Source organism: Arvicanthis niloticus, chromosome 9 (assembly GCF_011762505.2).
Source record: "Arvicanthis niloticus isolate mArvNil1 chromosome 9, mArvNil1.pat.X, whole genome shotgun sequence".
NCBI lineage: Eukaryota > Metazoa > Chordata > Mammalia > Rodentia > Muridae > Arvicanthis > Arvicanthis niloticus.
In genome coordinates, this window is record NC_047666.1 from 46211561 (window position 1) to 46229372 (window position 17812).

Here is a 17812-nt window from a genome sequence, read left to right on the forward strand (position 1 = left end):
CTCTGCTCCCTGCAGAGGCTGTAGTGGCGTTGCAGCGATCTGGCAGGCCCAGGGTGGCGGGCCCGAGCTGCCCCTTTGTTGGGCGGGCTACAGATGGTGCCCCAGCGCGGGACTGCGCCTAGGCGGGCGTAGGGGGAGGGAGGCCGGGAGGGGGAGGCCGGGAAGGGGGTCGGGCGGGAGGGGAGGAGACGGCTGAGCAGCCAATCGGCGCGCAGCCCATCAGCTGACCGCTTTTGCTTACACCAGGTGCACGCCGGCTGCGGGGAGCACAAAGCGGGGCGCACGGAGGGCACGGGCAGCAAGCCGTGGAGCGAGGCGAGGCCCGTGCGCCCCGGTTTGCAGTGCTTGCCGGGCGGGGACCGGGGCTCGCGGCGTCCTCTCAGGCAGCGGCATCCGTGCCACCGCACCCCGAGGCGCCTAGGGCGCCTTCCCTGAGACCGGATCCTTCCCTGCCCCGCCCTCTGCACCCCATTTCTTCTACCCTCTTTCCTAATCCCGCCTGTCTCTATCACGACCCCCAAGAACGCGATTTAGCCCAGCCCCGCGCAGCAGCTGTTGCTCCTGCGGCTGTCTCGCCTTGCATCTTGGTGCTCTGCTGGGGGTCCCCCAAGGAGCCAGTCGCGCTGCGAGCTGGGTGGAGGCGCTGCTCTGCCGGTCCTCATCCTCCGGCTGGTGGCTGCTGCTGCCACCACCACCCGCTCAGTGCGCACCCCAACACCCCTGTCAGCCCAGCCTTAGGGTAAGTGCCCGGACCAACTGGGCCGCAGCAGGAGGTGTGGGAGGCAGCGGGAGGAGTGGGAGGAAGCAGGGAGGAAGTAGAGACAAACTTGGCAGCTTGGTGGACCCTACAGCGTTTGGGAAACCTCGGGATGAGATCGCAAAGCTAAGGGGAACAAGGGGGCGCGGTTTCTCGAGCTAGGGAGGAAAAAAAGCGAAGCCGGGAAAGGGGAATCTACTGATCACCCTCTTGTCTTCAAAACGAAGCAGGTCGGGGGAGAGCAATAGTTGAAAAGGAAGGCCAAACAGAAATGAGCAAAAGGCAGTGACTGGAGCTGAGCCCCCCAGAATCTTCGAGACCCATCAGAGTGGGAAAGAGAAGAGAAGGCTTGGGGCTGTGACCAGGGAAAAGACGCTGGATGCCTGGGAAGAGCGCAGACAGAAGACCCAGGGAGTTGGAAATGGGGTCAAAAGGAGAGAAAGGAAGGTGGCAGGTTGTAGGGAGAGGAAAAGGTCTTGGCAATGGCCTCAAATGTTAAGAATAAAGAGCAAGGAGTGTAATTAACAAAACATTGAGGATACTGAAGTCAGAGCATTGGGAGAACATACTCAACTATTACGTGGTCCAAGGAGAAAACTGTTTTGAGCCTAGAAGAAGGGGTAGCCCCTAAGGAGGCTTGCTGTGGATGTGGAAATTCCAGGGAAGTCTTGATCTTTTCCAGGCATTCTGCTCTGGGGTCACTGGCTAGGAAAGTTTGCCACCAAGTGTCCTTTGTGCTGCAAGGAGAGGGGTGTGGGCTGCTGCCGACTGATTCAGTGTTTCCTAGGTTCCTGCGGTCACCGCTACCTCAGGGGGAAGTCCTTGGCTGGCTGGGTTCCCTCCCCTCCCTCCCACCCCACCCCACCCCAGCCCCCACCCGGAAAAGCCTAGCAGCCAAGAGGTGTCCTGCACACTGGGCAGGTTGGAAAGTTCGTCCTGGGTCTTTTGCCGGACAGCAGGCATGGATGCGCAGGCTGGAAGATTCCGTAGTAGTACTTGCTCCAGAGGGACCTTGCCTGCGGTATCCACAGCAATAGCCTCAAAGCCAACTATGCAAAGAGTGAGGGATCAGAGTGTAAACGCCTTTGAGTGCCTGAACCACATAGGCAGAAGCTCCTAAATCCCATCCTGTTAGTTAATTCATTCCCAGATTCAGCTAATAAGACAAATGTGGATGAATTCAAATTTGCAGAGGGAACAACTGCTGACTTGGACTTTTTCCTGTAGGATCTTTTGAGTCAATACTGTTATCTTGTTTTGTAGTTCAATTTACCACAACCATCTAGGCAATTAATATTACTCATGTATGGTCATTACTTCATTTTTAAAAGCAGAAACTTGAGGAGTGGGGAAAGTTCACTAAGATTTATACTTTGACCTGTATAAAGCTGGAGTCGAAGTGGTATTACTGGTTCCAAGGCCCTGTGTGTCATGAAGTCTCTAATTTGCATGCAAATGTAAGGGGATCCTGGCAGATGTCTGGCCTCATCCATTCACATGAAGGAATTTGAAAAGACAAGGAGTCTTCAGTTAACAATAGACCTTAAGAACGCGGATTAAAGGCGCAGTGTGAGTTTCTCTGTTTGGGGACTCCATGGCTTGCTGATACCTTTATTCAAGAGCCAAAATTGTAGTGTGGTATTATATGGAAAGCTCACATCACTGGCTCTTACCTGGCTGTGGATGTGCCTGCTGCATATAGGTACTGTTTCTCTGCAGCCAGTAACTTTAATCAATCCACTTCCAGTGCTTTGAAGTGGTTTCTTCACAGCCTTCCCAACTTTTGGAGTTCTTTTTCTTTGAATGTTGTTTTGCCTTGGCCAACATATGCTCCCTGCCCTGTAAGATAAGTAATAATAGGAAGAGGTAGTTGTCACAGATCATCTGGAAGATCTCACTAGAATGGTCACTGTCCATTTAACCTCGCTTGGGTTCCATAGATGCTGAAGTTATAGAACTGCAGGTGATGGGCATCCCATTCCAGCAAAAAGGATAGACCTGGCTCTCGGTGCAAAGGTGTCTCAGTACAGAACTGGGGGGGGGGGGGGGGAATCATTCAGTGGACTCCCAAAGCAAGGACCTTTCTGTCTTATGTAGTATTAGCTGGTCTGCCATGTTGTTCACCTCCTGATATTGTTAAGACTGATGGAACAAAAGCCAGGCATCCTGGGCCACATGTGAGGCTTGCAGTTCTAACACCTGACAAGCCAGCAGCAGAAACTCTTCTTTTGTCAGTCCTAAACACTGTTGAAGGGGAAAAGAAGCCTATTCACTGAACAGCGTTTGCCCTTGTGTTCCATATACTCACCAAAGGAGACATTAAAATGCCACAGAAAGACCATATTGTTTTGAGCAGCTTGGTTGGGGAGAGGGGTGGAAAACAAATGTCGGCAGGTTGTTTCCCATGTTTTCTGAAGTTGTTGTTATTATAGTTATTTTATTCTTGTCCAGTGCCCTTTATCTATAAAGCCATCTACTTCAAGTAGGAAACAAATAAATCAAGTCCAATCTGAGAAAGAATTATTATAGTCAAGGTGCATTTTGTGTCTTGAAGCTCTGCAGAAGTCAGAAAGTTGGTAGCATTGGTATGCTGAGCTCTTCTGGGACTCGCAAACCTGGCATTTTGTCTCTATGATGGAATTGAGGGATGACTATTTTAAAAAAAAAAAAAAAGATGATATTTCCAAACTAAGCCCACATGCCCCTTTGTTGTAAAAATTATCACAGGGTAGTTTTGAAATCAAACTAAGATGGTACAGCGTTACATCTTTGAACTGTCAGACTGTTGGCCTCCCTGGGTGAGATCTTTATTGCACAAGCCTAATGCAGGAAGGACTGGGTGAACATTCCTTTGTAAATAAAAGCAATAAAGCAATAAGGTACCATTAGAAAAGATTACTCCGTTTAAAAAAAAAAACCCACAAACCAGATCCAAACACAGTTGGTAATTCTGACAAAATAGTCATAAGTATCTCCTGTTAGAGGCTAGAATTGTGAATTATCAAGTAGGTCAAACTCCTCGGCCTCAGTGTAGAGTCTGATACTGCTGGGCTCTTGACCTGAACTGCTCTATTACAAATATTCTCTCTGTGACATATCCAGAGAATATAACAAGTATTTAAAAGCTACTTCTAATAAATAAATCTACTATTACAGTCATATTTCTATTTCTCCCCTCATCTAACTATAAATAATCATCAATTATCTTATTGGAGGCTTTTATGTCGCCTTAAATAAGCCATAAACTGACTATGAAGTATGATACATTACAGGCATAGGCTTTCACTGTTCTTTGTTGCAATTTCTTTTTCAGCTGCAAATAGTTATTCTCTGATTCATTCTGGCTCTAATATAAGGCTGCTCCAATATTGTATTTAAGTTTTAAAAATTATTATGCTGAACATCTATTTTGGGTTAAACCAGTCTGAAGATAAAGCAGCTTCCATTTTAGAATCATATTTTGGTTTCTGAGAACAATGGAAATATCTTTAACTCTTGAATAGAGCTTTGATTAATATTTTATTCAGAATAAAATTAAAATTATATAGATGAAGTCAGAAAAACATGTAGTCTCTCTTGTTTTGGCTCAAAGAACAAAGGCTAAGCTCAGTAAATTGCAAGATTTTAGAGAGCACAAGTGAACTATTTGTCATTAAAGTTTTAAATGAAGATCACTTTAAAACTCTCTCTCTCCCCCTCTCTCCCTCCCTGCCTCCCTCTCCCTCTCCTATCTTTCATATCACCATCCTGGGTATATATGTGAGTTTAGTTTCCAAGTCTCAAGGAAGAGATATAGACATAATAAATGGTTTGTTGACCTCGTATTAGTTTATCAGTTACTTGGTTGATAAATAGGCAATTACCGATTATACCTAAGTGATCTGGTATGTCTTCCTTAACCGGCCAACTTTGCGATTCCTTGGTTGTAACATAGAGTAACTGGGCAAATGGGGTTGAAAGGACTAACTACCGCAATCAGTCGGAATGATTGTAGAAGCTTTGCGTCCAGTACCATTGCTACCATAAAACATTTAGCTTGGATGGAATCCTCTCATCCAGTGAACTGAAATATGGCCCCTAAGAAGCAGAGAAAATAGGTGCTGACTTGGAACACACATCAGGGGTCCTGTCCACCCTCATTTTGGAGCACCTGTTAAAAAGACAAATGCATTAGGTTAGGACATTTAGTTTTGAGAGCTATGGAGTAGAGCCCTCTTTTCCAGTGGTTTCTTACTTTCCATTTACACTCTATATCTCAGAGTGGTGATGTTATCTGAAAGCTCTGATTACCGTACATGAGTTGTAATCTCTGACCCAGGCTGTCTTAGCTTCACTTCACGTCTATTATACTACACGCAGACATGGACTCCACAGCTGTCACCTCATTTGTGTATGAAACAGACACATTGGTGGCATTTTTGGGGGGTTACCATAGTTACATTAACAATGTACATGTGACATGACATCCTTCTGTGTAAAAGGTTTTTGTGGCAGATATTTTGAAGCCCTGGAACTAAAGTACAAGTATTTAAAGTTTGAGGAACACATAAATTAGGCTCCCATTGTTCTCTGGAGCCACCTTGTCAATCACAGGAGGACAGCCTTCCCATAGCCATGTTCAGGAAAGGGCAATCAAGAGCCTTTACCTAATAGAGATTTCCAAGAGCAGCATTGCTGGACCTCTGAAAAGGGATCAACTGTTGAATATTCATTTCAAAATATTTGGTTTGCCCATTTAGTACTGCCCTTTGTGAGCTAGCATATTAACATAGTCATTTTCAACTCAGAAGGGAAAACCTGGACAGCCCCACCATCAGTGCCTATCTCAGTAAAATCTGGGAAAAAAAAGAACAAATTGGTCTGTCTTTACTAAGACATTGTGCAGTAAGCACAACGTGAGGATCTTCATTTAGGACAACTAAAACAGCTTTGCAGAGAAAGAAAGGTGGCTTAATTGGTTTCATGTCTGTAATTTCCCCCTCTAGGAATAAAATAAAGAATATCATTAACCTGCATTGTTATTTCACAATAGTAGTGAGTCTTCATTTGTATCCATAGTAATCAGCATAATCAAGAACAGAGCACAGTCAGGAAAGCTCCAAACAGTCCCCAGCTCTGATCCTAATGCCGGGATGTATGACCTGCAGCCATCCTGATGCTTCCTATCCCTGTTAGAATGCTCTTGTAAAAGATTCAGGGAAGCTTCTAGAAGCCTCTAGGATTGCTACTGCAAAGAATTGGGCTTCTGCTCCAATGCTGTGATTTTTCTGGATAGCTAATGTTCAAGGGAACAACCGAATCTTTCCTACAAGGTGATTTTCTGCTCTTCAGACCTACAGTTAAGCTAGTTGTCGTTATTGTTGTTGTTGTTTTTCCTTTTAAAAGAATTCTTAGGGGTTGGAGAGATGTTTCTAAGGTTAAGATCAGTGTTTGTTCTTGAGGGAAACCATGGTTTTCTTCAGATTAAGTCCCCAGAACACATGTGGTGACTTACAAGCGCTTATAGCTTCAATGCCAGGGTATCTGATACCATTTTGGACCTTCATGGGTGCCGAGCACACAGGTGGTGCAAGGAAAATACTCATAAACATAAGATAAAATAAACCTATAAAATAATCTCTCCAATATTGATAGCTTCATACTCCCTGGCCTGAGAAGCCCTTTTAGGGGAAAAAGTTTGAAGAAAGAAACAGGAAGCTGGTTATGATTCCTAAACATCAATTCACCTGAAGAGTACATTCTGATCACTTGCTACATGCAAGATGTAACGGAAGGCCCTGAACCCAAGTGAAGTTAGCTAGATTCATCTGTAGCTCATACACCAAATCCAGCACAAGCATCTTGTGTCCATTGTATTCTTCCGTATTTTTCGGTACCCAGAATAAAAAAGATAGTCTTAGCAGATTTCCACTAGTGGCAAACTCTACACATATACACAGGGTAATGTATACACAGAAAATTGTTCAAGTCTCTCTTTAAGACAATTGAAAGCAGTTAGTGTGAAGAAGCCAAAGGCATTAGTAAGCATCCTGACATGCTTAGGTTGGTCTCCTTCAATGCAGATTGACCTGATCCTGCATCAGTGAATGTGAAATCTGAATATGAAACCATCTTCTCACAGACTTTGCCTCTGCCTGCACTGAGTTTATCCCAGAAAGGACCCTGACAAGTGAGCAAAGTGTACTGTGGAAGAACAGGATGTATTTTAATTCATATAATTGCAGTCAGAAAAGGCTTTGCGAATGACACCAGTTATGTGGAGAATGAGCTATCAACAGGAACAGGGATTCGAGAGACAGTTTGAAGTCTAGTTCCGTTGGGTGGACATAGCACGGGTTTGCCTGAGGAAAGGCTCCCTTGGTGTATGAAGAACTGCAGACTGGAGACTGCTTGTTTGTTTCTTATAGGACTCTAAGTACTCAGTGTGGCTTGTAAACACACAAAGTGCAAAATAGAAAGTCTATAGTAGTAAGCAATACAGCGCAAGATTGCATAGAGGGAAGATGTGGCCTAGTTGACAATGAAAGCTTTGCTCGATCATAAGATTCATCTCACTTGACATGTGACAGTTGGAGACGGTAAGTATCATCATTCTTCTTTTCCTCTAATAGCTAAAGGAACAAGAACCATGAACAGTTTCCTTGTGACACTGAGCAAGTCACTTGACGTATCTCTGTGATAATTTTCTGTAAAAGAACAGGGTTTGCTTCTTAGCCCAGGTTAAAACTGTCTAAGGTCACAGAGGGAGTGAAGGAAGAGAGATGAGATCCAAGGCTCTCTGCTTCTTGCATGCCCACTGCCTCTTCCTCTCTGACTGTAGGGCAGGTAACCCTCTGAGCGTGACTCAGCACTCTAGCTCCTGGGTTACCAAAGTCAAGAGCTGGGATGCCTCAGTGAAGAGGAATTATGCAGAGGAATCTAAACTGGGTTATCACCACCTGCAGTAGGGTTGGGACACTCTCTAAGGTCTAAAGCTGACCACAGCAGCTTAAAAAATATATACCAGGGACAAACTGGCAAGAAAGCTTATAGGAAAGTGACAGTAGAAAATGCAGAAAAAACACAGAGAGGATAGTCTACTAAAAAAATGGGCAACAATATATGTTATGTGTCTGTGTGCATGCTCATGTTGCATGCAGGTGCAAGCATACCTTTGTGCGCACCTATGCTATGATGTGTGGAAGTATGAGGACAACTTTCAGGACTCAGCCTTCCTTCCATGATGTAGATCCCAGGGACCAAACTCCACTCAGATGCTAAAAGAACTGCTTCAACTTGTACATAATATCCTGAAGAAAAGGTCAGAGCCCTGGCAGCAGACCCCTGTATCTGCTAGGCCATGTTGCTGGCCTCAGGAATGTAACTTTCTGGATTTGATTGTTTATTTTCCTGTGCAGGCATAGTTCACCTTTCTTATGAGAAAATGATGACCAAGATGTACATGAATGCACACTAGTGTGTTCATATGTATGTACATACACACACAGAGAAAGAGACAGAGAAACAGAGATGGCATACTAAAATGCTTATGCCTCTTTATTTCCTGTGCATAAGACTAGTACATCAAAGTGAGTTTTGAAGAGAGCTTTCTTTCAAGACCATAAAGGTATATTGACCCTTTGCTTCTCTTAGATACGGTAATGTTTTCTTGGAAGAAGAGAACTAAGCTATATGGCCACTCAAAGCTTTATGCATTCTCTGTGATGCACAGAATCTAAGTAAAATTACCTAGGATTTCTGTCACACCCTGAGATTTCCAAGGCACTGCTTAGGGAATCTACATTAACTCTTCAGACACGAGTTATGGAATCTGCGTTCTCATAACTCACCTGACCATCACAGAACAACCGAGGACAATGAACTAAGCATTACTGGGTTTCTGTGGCTTGTTATTGCTGATTAGAGTTCTGAGCACCCAGGACGACATGCATGGCTCAATCCTCCAGAGGACCAGTTAACTTTGCTTTACTCTGCGGGGACACAGCTAACCTCCTCATGCACTCACGAGCTCATCATTTCTCACCCAGGAGGCCAACTGAGACTGCAGAGATATTTTCAGGAAAGCACAAAGTTTTATGCACAGATTTTCCATATGGAGTGTTTTTCTTTTCATATATGAAGGATAGCACTGTCAAAACAGACCCCTCGTGAAGAAGTTTCCAAATGGCTTCGCTCTCGCAGCTGAGCAATAGAATGAGAGATTGGGTCTATGCAAATGAGATGCTTAGTAATTGGAAGGAAAATATTACATAGGGCTTCTAAATTATATCCCCAGAGTCCATCATTTTCCCCAACACACCAGGGTAGTAGGAGAATGATAATAATCTCCAATATTCTCGATTTCTGCAGTGTACCAGGAGAAACTGCAAACACTTTATATACATTAACTTATTTACAACTGTCACAAAGATTGTTTGACACTCTCACATAGATGCCCACTTTAAGGCATTTTTTTGGGAACAAAGGCAGAAAGTGCTAAGTAACTTGCCTGAAGCCATACAGGCTTAATACATATTTGTTGGGTGAGGGGATGGATGGATGGATGGATGGATGGATGGATGGATGGATAATGAAAGTGATTTAAGTTTTTGAGGAGAATTCTTTATTACGATTATATCATTTCTGCTTTCTATCCATGACATTTTAAGATCTTCTTCTGTGGCTTACAGGGCTGTTGAGAGGCAGAGTCAAGCTGTGACCCTGGCTCCATCTCACTATAAATCTTCACCATTGAAGCTCTTGCTATAGTTTGCAGCTCTAGAGTAAAATACTAGATTAGATGAACTTCAGTAGCCTACCTATAATGTACAAAATTCTATAATTTCACATAAAGTCATACTTAAATAAAATAAAACATTTTGTTGCTTTTAATTTTCAAATCTAGTTTCATATTTTACCTACCTAATAACTATTGAACTGTCGTTTAAAATTCTATCAAGATTACTAACCACCTATTTTTAAACTACATTTAAAATAATTTGAATGGATAAAATTGCATTTTTGAAGCTTATGTTCTTCTGATGATTATCACAGTGTATATTATTACATAATATTAATTACACTGGCTCAATTTTGGTTTCAAAAAAAATTGGCAACGTAGGGGATAGAGGATGGCTCAGTCGGTAACGTGCTTTCTGTATGAACATAAGGACCCAAGTTTGGATCCCAAACTTCTGTATTATGATAAGACAGACAAGATGTTAGCATGCACTTGTAATCCTATAGCTGTGACAGCTAAAACACTAGAATACCTGGAGCTTGTTGGCCACTCATTTTAGCTCAGCCAGTGAGCTCCATGCTCAGAGAAAGGGCTGCCTCAAAAACTAAAGTGGAAACAAACAGGAAGGCATCCTATTCTGACCTTTGGCCTCCACATTTATATACACACCACACATGTATATATTCTCCCCACACATTTGCACATATACATGACCATGCACACACACACACACACACACACACACACACACACACCAACAACCAAACCAGTGATAGGCACCATTCTGTTACACATGGAAAAGGCAGATGTAAAGTGTTTAACATTGAAAAAGATTACTGTCTTTAACATTTGCAGAGGTAAGTTGAGAATCTTGAGGAAAAGCGTTAAATGATATTTCCCAGAACTTCAAGCTGTGAGCAGTGTTTAAAACAACTACTTGAGCTGTTTCTAAAGATTGTGCTCATTTAAGGTGTCCCACAGTCATGGTAGTGACACATCAAAACAGCATGCCAGTCAGTGCCAGCTCGATTCAGGATGTACAGCCCAAAGTCGGTGGGGTGGGTGCAGTAACAATGCAGTTTTGTTTTTTTGTTTTTTTGTTTTTTTTGTGGGGGGGATTAGTTTCAAGCAGTCTCCGAGGTTTGGAGGTATTTCCTTGAGCCTGAGTATCTGCAAAATTGGGATTGTGATGATAAAACCTACCTTATACCACCAATATGCATACAAAGCCCTACACATAGTATATAGTAAATGATCCTTAGTACATAATAACAGTGCATAGAAGAGGGATTATGCCAGCAACTGACCTCTCCTCTTGCCATATGTCTGCATTCTCAGGATGCTAATTCTGAGGCAAGAATTTAAGGGACAAGAAGATTCAGAATCGGTGTTCTATGAAGTCACTAGCTCACACGGTTGGCACTTATTGTCCTACAGCATACGAGAAGTTTACATTTAAGAACTGGCAAGAAGATGCATGCATTCAAGCCTTTGTTGTTATTATTTTCAGATCATATCTTGTGCTAGTCCATTTCCTGCAGCTATAACAAAATACCCAGGGCAGTATAGTTAATAAAGCTGATTTGGGTGATGACACTGCCGACTAGAAAGTCCACATAGCACGGGGAGGTCATTTACCACACTGTGGCTTCTTCTTTATGTTCTAACACTCAGGAAAACCCGCCATGGACACTGTTATAAGTAAACAAGGACATCAGACAAGTGAGGCAGGGAAGTGAGCTTGCTTCAGAACAGTCATTCCACTGGAGTCCGGTTAACTTCACAGCCTGTCCCGTTAGAGCTAGCAGATTTTCACTGGCACCTTAATGGGACAATCTGGACTATCATCTTTAAAGTTCGTGTGTCATGGAAATGAGGATCACTTACAAAGAGTCTCTCACACATTGTCTTGTTTATCTCATAAACATGTCTGTTTGACAGTCGGCAAGTTTACTGGTTATTGGGAAAGTCATACACATTCTTAGCTCTTTTCTGGTTCACAGATGGTTACTTGCCTACCTTTGGAGGCTTTTTTAAGCAGGTAGAGAGGAGCGTGTAGTAACAGTGAAAGTTAAGTGTTGTACATATGGGGGCACGGAAGAAAAAAAAGGAAAAAAACAAAAACCTGATATACCCAGTGTCAGTTAGTAAATAAAGAAGACCAGGAACTCTTAGCTTTGCTCCCCCTCCCCCTGCCCACACACACACACACACACACACACACACACACACACACACTGAGTTACTCGTGCTGCCTTTGCTTTTCTCAAGTCTCCTCCTTATCCTCACCTCAAGTATAGAACATGCTATCTTAATTTAAGATTATTTATTTTTATCACTCTAATGCCATCACTACCAAACAGCTCCATAAGGGAAAAGCCCACAACTTAGTCTCTAGTTTCTGGCACCCATAAGAGTACTTGGCACAGGGAAGATGCGCTCAGCAAATATTCAGTGAGTAGGAGAAGAAATGTTCATAGTGTGTCTGTTTCATTTTCCCAATGCTGCATCTTTTTAAAAAAATGTTTAGTTATTTCTGCTGTACTCGGATAGAAGATAAGTCCTTCATCTGCCTGCATTATACTAGGGTGTTAGCGTCTCTCTCTCTCTCTCTCTCTCTCTCTCTCTCTCTCTCTCTCTCTCTCTCTCAGAGAGGTTGTTACAGAGCATTGAACTCAATTTGAGAAAGCTTTCATGGTATTATTACTAAAGAATGTTATTAATCCAAGTATTCATTACATGAACACAGAATTTGGAGTTTCTCTTAGAAAGGCAATGTGAGGAATATGTAAAATTACATGGTATTATTTCCATCCTAAGTGAGCTTTCAGACTCGGAGAGATATAGTGAGTGGAATCAAGGCAAAATAATTAAGTGACCCTCTGTTGATGCTCTTGAGCAAATCAGATAAAACAGAAGATGAGGCCAGATGCATTTAGGTTTGACTCTCCGCTATAAGACATACTGGCTGTGCAGTCTTGGTTGGTTTTAAAAGACTGCTTCTTTTCCCACCCTCTCTCATCTGCAGATAGGAGTATATATGGGAAAGAAATTGGCACAGTTCTCAGAGCATGACAGTCTGCAGTTCAGTCATTTGGCAAACAGTGACAGCAACGTTTGTGAGCAGATTCTTCCCCCCTCCCCCGCCCCCCATAAGCTGGGGATACAGTGGCAAGCAAAGTGGTTGATACAGTCTGCCTTCCCACGTGGAGCTTGCCAGCTGCTGGGAGAGAAAAGCAGCAATCCAGTCATTACATATGTAAATATGAAATCATGGCTGTATTAAGTCCAGTGAACATAGGGCCTGAAGAATATGACCTTGAAATATTTAAGGGAAGACCTCTCCAAAAAGATGACCTTTGGACCTGGGTGATTAAGATTTACCTAGGCAACGGGTGTGGATCAGGGAGAGCTTTGCAAGTGAAAGCCCAGAGGTGAGAAGGAGCTTGGTAAGATTGAGGAGAAGGAGACAGAATAACATGATTGAAGACCAGAGATGGCAGAGCTGGTGTGAAGAACTGGAATAGACAGGTTTGAGATACATTGAGAAGAGGTGGGGCTGGGGAGATGACTACGCAAGCATGGGGACCTGAGTTCAGATCCCTAGCACCCATGAGAAAGCCAGGCATGGGACAGCTGTGCACTCCTGTAACCGTAGCCCTGGGAGGCAGAATAGGAGTGTCTTGTGGGCTTTCCTTGATAGCTTAATCAGTAAAGTCTGAGTACAATCAGGGACCCTGTCTCAAAATCCAAAAGGTGGAGGGAGAGTTGGAGGAAGACACGAAAATGTCAGCCTCTGGATGTCAATGTGCATGCATGAGAATGTGCATCTGTGAACTGAAATACACACATGCATTAATAATAATAATAATAATAATAACAACAACAATAACAATAATAAAGAAATGGATGATGTGTAGTCCTGGGAGGGGAAAAAGCAGAAGGCCTGAATTGCTTAGTAACAGAATAGCGTAGAGTCCTTGCTACTCTTTTTTATGGCATCATCTTTTTTTATGGCATGTGTCCTGATCTAAGAATAATGGTCATGGGGTTAGGGGTTCTCTCCTGTATTATGTGTGGCCTTGTATGTTTCAATTAAGTTATCTGAATCTTATCAGAAAACAAACCATACGATTGAAAGAATGAAAAGAAAAATGAGTGCCAAAATGGTATCTTATAAGTTAGCTTCCTACTTTTGACTTATTTTCATTGCCCCTTCTACCTCACTTTCCTCTTCTAGTTGAGGTAACTGACAAGCCATCGCCTGTGTTGCCAATGAAAGCATGATTTCACAGTACTGATTTGGAGGTATCTTGAAAGACTCTCATGCACACGACTCATGTATGAGATATCATTTTTACCTTTGACCACTTATGTAAATCATACTTCCTTGGCTTCATATTACATTACTAAGAGAATGGAGCCCAGTGATGAGTCTGCAGTCTCCTCTGTAAGAGTTGCACACTGACTACCTTCCCCTGAACACTAATGACAGACCGGTATTCATTAGTGATTTGTCCTTACTGGTAAGGTCCTCTCCCCTGTCTAATCTCTGTCACTGTGGCTCACAGCTCTCATTGTTGCACTGAATGAGGAAGTTTGCTTTCAGAATCATTTTATTTCTACTGTTGTATCTATTCATAACTATAATCAGATAATGTCACCAAGTAGTTATCTTAGGAGATGGTAGAGGTACAGTGTGTGTGTGTGTGTGTGTGTGTGTGTGTGTGTGTGTGTGTACATGTTCATGAATGTATAGGAGCAAAAGCTGAGAGGAAGCTGTGCAAGGCCACGGGTCAACCAGTTCTCTCTCAGGCCATGTTTTAAACAGAACCTGGGACTCACTAAGTTGGCTACGCTGGTTGACTAGGGAGTCACTGGGATCCACCTGTCTCTGCCTCCCAGAATGCTGGGATTACAAATGACCCTCCAACCACTCCTGGATTTTTAAATACAAAAGTATATAGTTCAGGTGGATCATGCTCTTATCCTTGGGATTACAAGGCAATCACTTCGCTGACTGAGTTATCACCCAGTCTTTCTACTCAGTTGGTTTTTAAGCAATATTCAGTTGTATTTCATATTTTCAATGCATGACCCCTTTGCTACTCATCTTTTCTTTTCTTACACCTTGAGATCTTAAGGGTCCCACTAGATACTGATGGAATAACCTCTTATATTTCAGTCTCAGTACTGGGAGTGAGAATAATTTCACTCCAAATGGCCAGGTGTCTACACGCAAATGTCTGCCGGATCTTTCCACCCTGAAGTACGACAGGCAATAGCAGTGTGTATATCCTGAATCGAGTGCATCTATGTGACACAGTTCGTTTTCTGCATAAGAAGGAAGACACTGTAAGTTGGCCCAGCAGGGAGGGTGCAGAGCAGGAGAAACCCAGACCTTCATTTCCCACACTGTCACTCCAGTGGAAACTCACTTTACTTCCAAAAATGTGCCCTCCTGGCTGTCCACTAGTCTGGCACCCACTCTTATCACAGTGGCCTCCGCATTTAATAGTGCCTTCTTTATTCACATCTAGAATGCTGTAGTGCCTAATAGATACTTCTGCACTTGTCATTCTCAAATACTCCTCAAATGTGGCCCTTCTCTTATTAACCCTACCATTCCCAGGCCAGGTCCCCTTACATTTTTATTTAGCTTGTATAAAGGCTTATTAACCCCCCCTCCCAAAGATTCCTGTTTATTCCTGCTCCATCCCCTCTACCTTACACATAGCTAGCAGCTTGATCCTTATTAGAGAAAAGATCTCATGCTCTCCCCAATAAGAAGTGAAAAATACCTTAGGAAAATCTTCAAAGCCCTGTATTTATGTCTCTGTCTGGATTCCCATCAGTCTCATGGTAAAACCTAAACCCCATTCAGATGTTACGTAATTCCTGTGCCACACACTTGTTTCAGGTGTCTGCTGTGGACTTTAACCAGTAGAGTGCTACTCACTGGTGAGCAGCTGGCTCTCTTTTTAGATGTTCCAATTTGTAGGCTATTAGGCCACCAGTGTGTCTGTGGACTAGACTTGGATAGAAACACAGTTAGCTCCAAAAGCCACTACTATGCTCATACCTTCCCCTCTGTGAAGAACACTGTGCAGCTCCCTCCACTCCTCTGCCCCTGAAATATTGCTCAGTAAATTGGAATGCACGGAACCCCTAATTCCAGCACATGTTGGAGTTAATATTTATCAGCCATAGATATGATACTAATGTGTGTGCTCCCTAGGTTTTGAGACATAAAAAAGCCACAAAGTTATATGTTTGTATTCTTAGCCACCATGCTGGAATCGAATGCTGGATTCTCCAAGAAAGTGACCAATTTTCTGGTTTTGTCTTAAAATTTGTTGTTGTTTTCCAATTTTAAATACAATTTTGAATAATATTAAACATTTACTCTGCCAGACTTGGTAATGCAGGCTTATAATCACAGGCACTTAGGAGTCTAAGGCCAGGAAGATCACAGGTTCAAAGCCAGCCTGGGCTACAGAATGAATTCAAAACAAGCTTGGGAAAATTTTGTGTAAAAACATCTTAAACATAATGGAATATAGGTGAGTGACAGAGCCTTTGTATATGATGCGCAAAACTTCATGCTCAATCCCCAGCACCAGAGAATATATACATGTTCATATGTATGCATATGTGTGTGTATTCCTTCAGTGTCATAAGCATTTGAATTATTTGAATATCCCATAGTTTAGTTTGTCTTTAAACCTAAAATCCTGCAGAAAACTTGTAAGGTTCATAGTAATCTTGGATTGTATCAGATGGCAATGAAGGTTTTGTTTGTGCAAAACATCAAGACAGAGAGAGTTTTTTGTAGTTAAGACATGTCCAACTGTCCCAATGTGTCAATGTTTTCAAGTTGATATGGTTAGGCAGGAAGGGACAAAGGAGGGGATGAGAGAGGGATGGAGGGGCGAAGGGAAAACAGACACAGTGTAAGTGTATGTGGTTTCATACCTGGTTCCTTACAGGCTCCTCAAGATTCTTCCCAATGTCTGTCCTCTTGGAGTTGTGCCTGATTTTCTTACTGATTTTCACCCAAACCCACTGAGGATCAGGATGAATTTGCTGTTTTTATTCCATGAATAGCTTGATCCGCAAAGTCTCATGAGATGACATGGTTTTTTCAGAAGAAAGTCAAGTGCACACTGAGAATAGCAGAGACAAGGAGATGGTATATATTAGTCAAAATAATATGTTATTAAGAAAGAACCTTTTTATTTAAAAGCTAATTTTAGTTTTTGCATCAATGCTAAAATGACTGTTATTTTTAAAGTTCAAAATGTTAACTATAATTTCTGTTAGAAAACTAGGAGCTGAGTATGTAATATAGATGATCTTCTAAAAACATTGGGTTGCTTTATAGTTTATTGGTTAAGAATTATACTGTGGACATTCAAGGATGATTATTCTTTTTACTTACAACTTAATAAAACTCATGAATTGAAGAGAATGCATGGGAAGCATGATTTATAGTACCTGTGGGCATGTTAATGTTTTCAGCTGTTCCTTTGCACCATCTGATTAGATGAGACCTTAGCTGCATAATGAAGGACCAGCAACTAAAGTGCTCTGGTGGGTTTATGGTGCCCAGGTCATCCGTGCTCTGAATACTTCAGAGTACTGGACCATTAGTTTCAAATGCATATAAAGATGGGGAACACAGCTGTATCAAGGAGATGCTATAATAAGAAATGGTTTCAAATTCATCAAAGTAGTTTTCACCTGATTGTAATTTGCTAAAAAAAAAAAAAAAAAAAAAAAAAAAATTTAAAAACCTGATTAACAAAAATTCTCATTAACTAGATACCCCTTACACACACACACATACACACACACACACACACACACACACACACACACATATATCCAAGTCTACTTTTGGAACAAAAAGGGAAACTTGTAAGAAAATAAATTAATAACAAAGGCTCTAGTTAAAATAATTCATTATCAGAGTTTTGAAGAAAATTATGTTAAAAATATACTTTAAAAGAGAAAGAAAATATTAAAGTTTGAAACTACAAGCTTTCGAGGAAACTTGAGCTAACCAGAAATTTAAATTTGTAATTTTTTCAAGCCTACCATTTTTTGTAGATTTTACATTAAAAGTAGTTTCCTTTTATGTAATGAATAGAATACTGCAATATATCCCAGTGTGCACTGGAATACAGGTAAGCAGTTGAAGCTAGTATTCTATCACATAGAATACTAAAAACTCAAAAACTAACAAACTTAGCTTAAACTCAACCTTTGTTCTATTTGTTATGGGAATTCTGACACTTAGTCATGGTTCTCTAAGAAAAAATAAAATCAGTAGG

At 42.0% G+C, this 17812-nt stretch overlaps 1 protein-coding gene across 2 annotated transcripts in view; it reads left to right on the plus strand.

Annotated features, from left to right (window-relative positions):
• The first annotated feature begins 257 nt into the window (after nt 1-257).
• Lrrn1 (leucine rich repeat neuronal 1) overlaps nt 258-17812 on the plus strand; it is a 39725-nt gene continuing 22170 nt past the window's right edge. For both annotated transcript variants that reach the window (XM_076940204.1, XM_034512522.2), the window contains exon 1: nt 258-739. The gene's annotated coding sequence lies outside the window, so the exon portion shown is untranslated. The remainder of the gene's footprint in view (nt 740-17812) is intronic.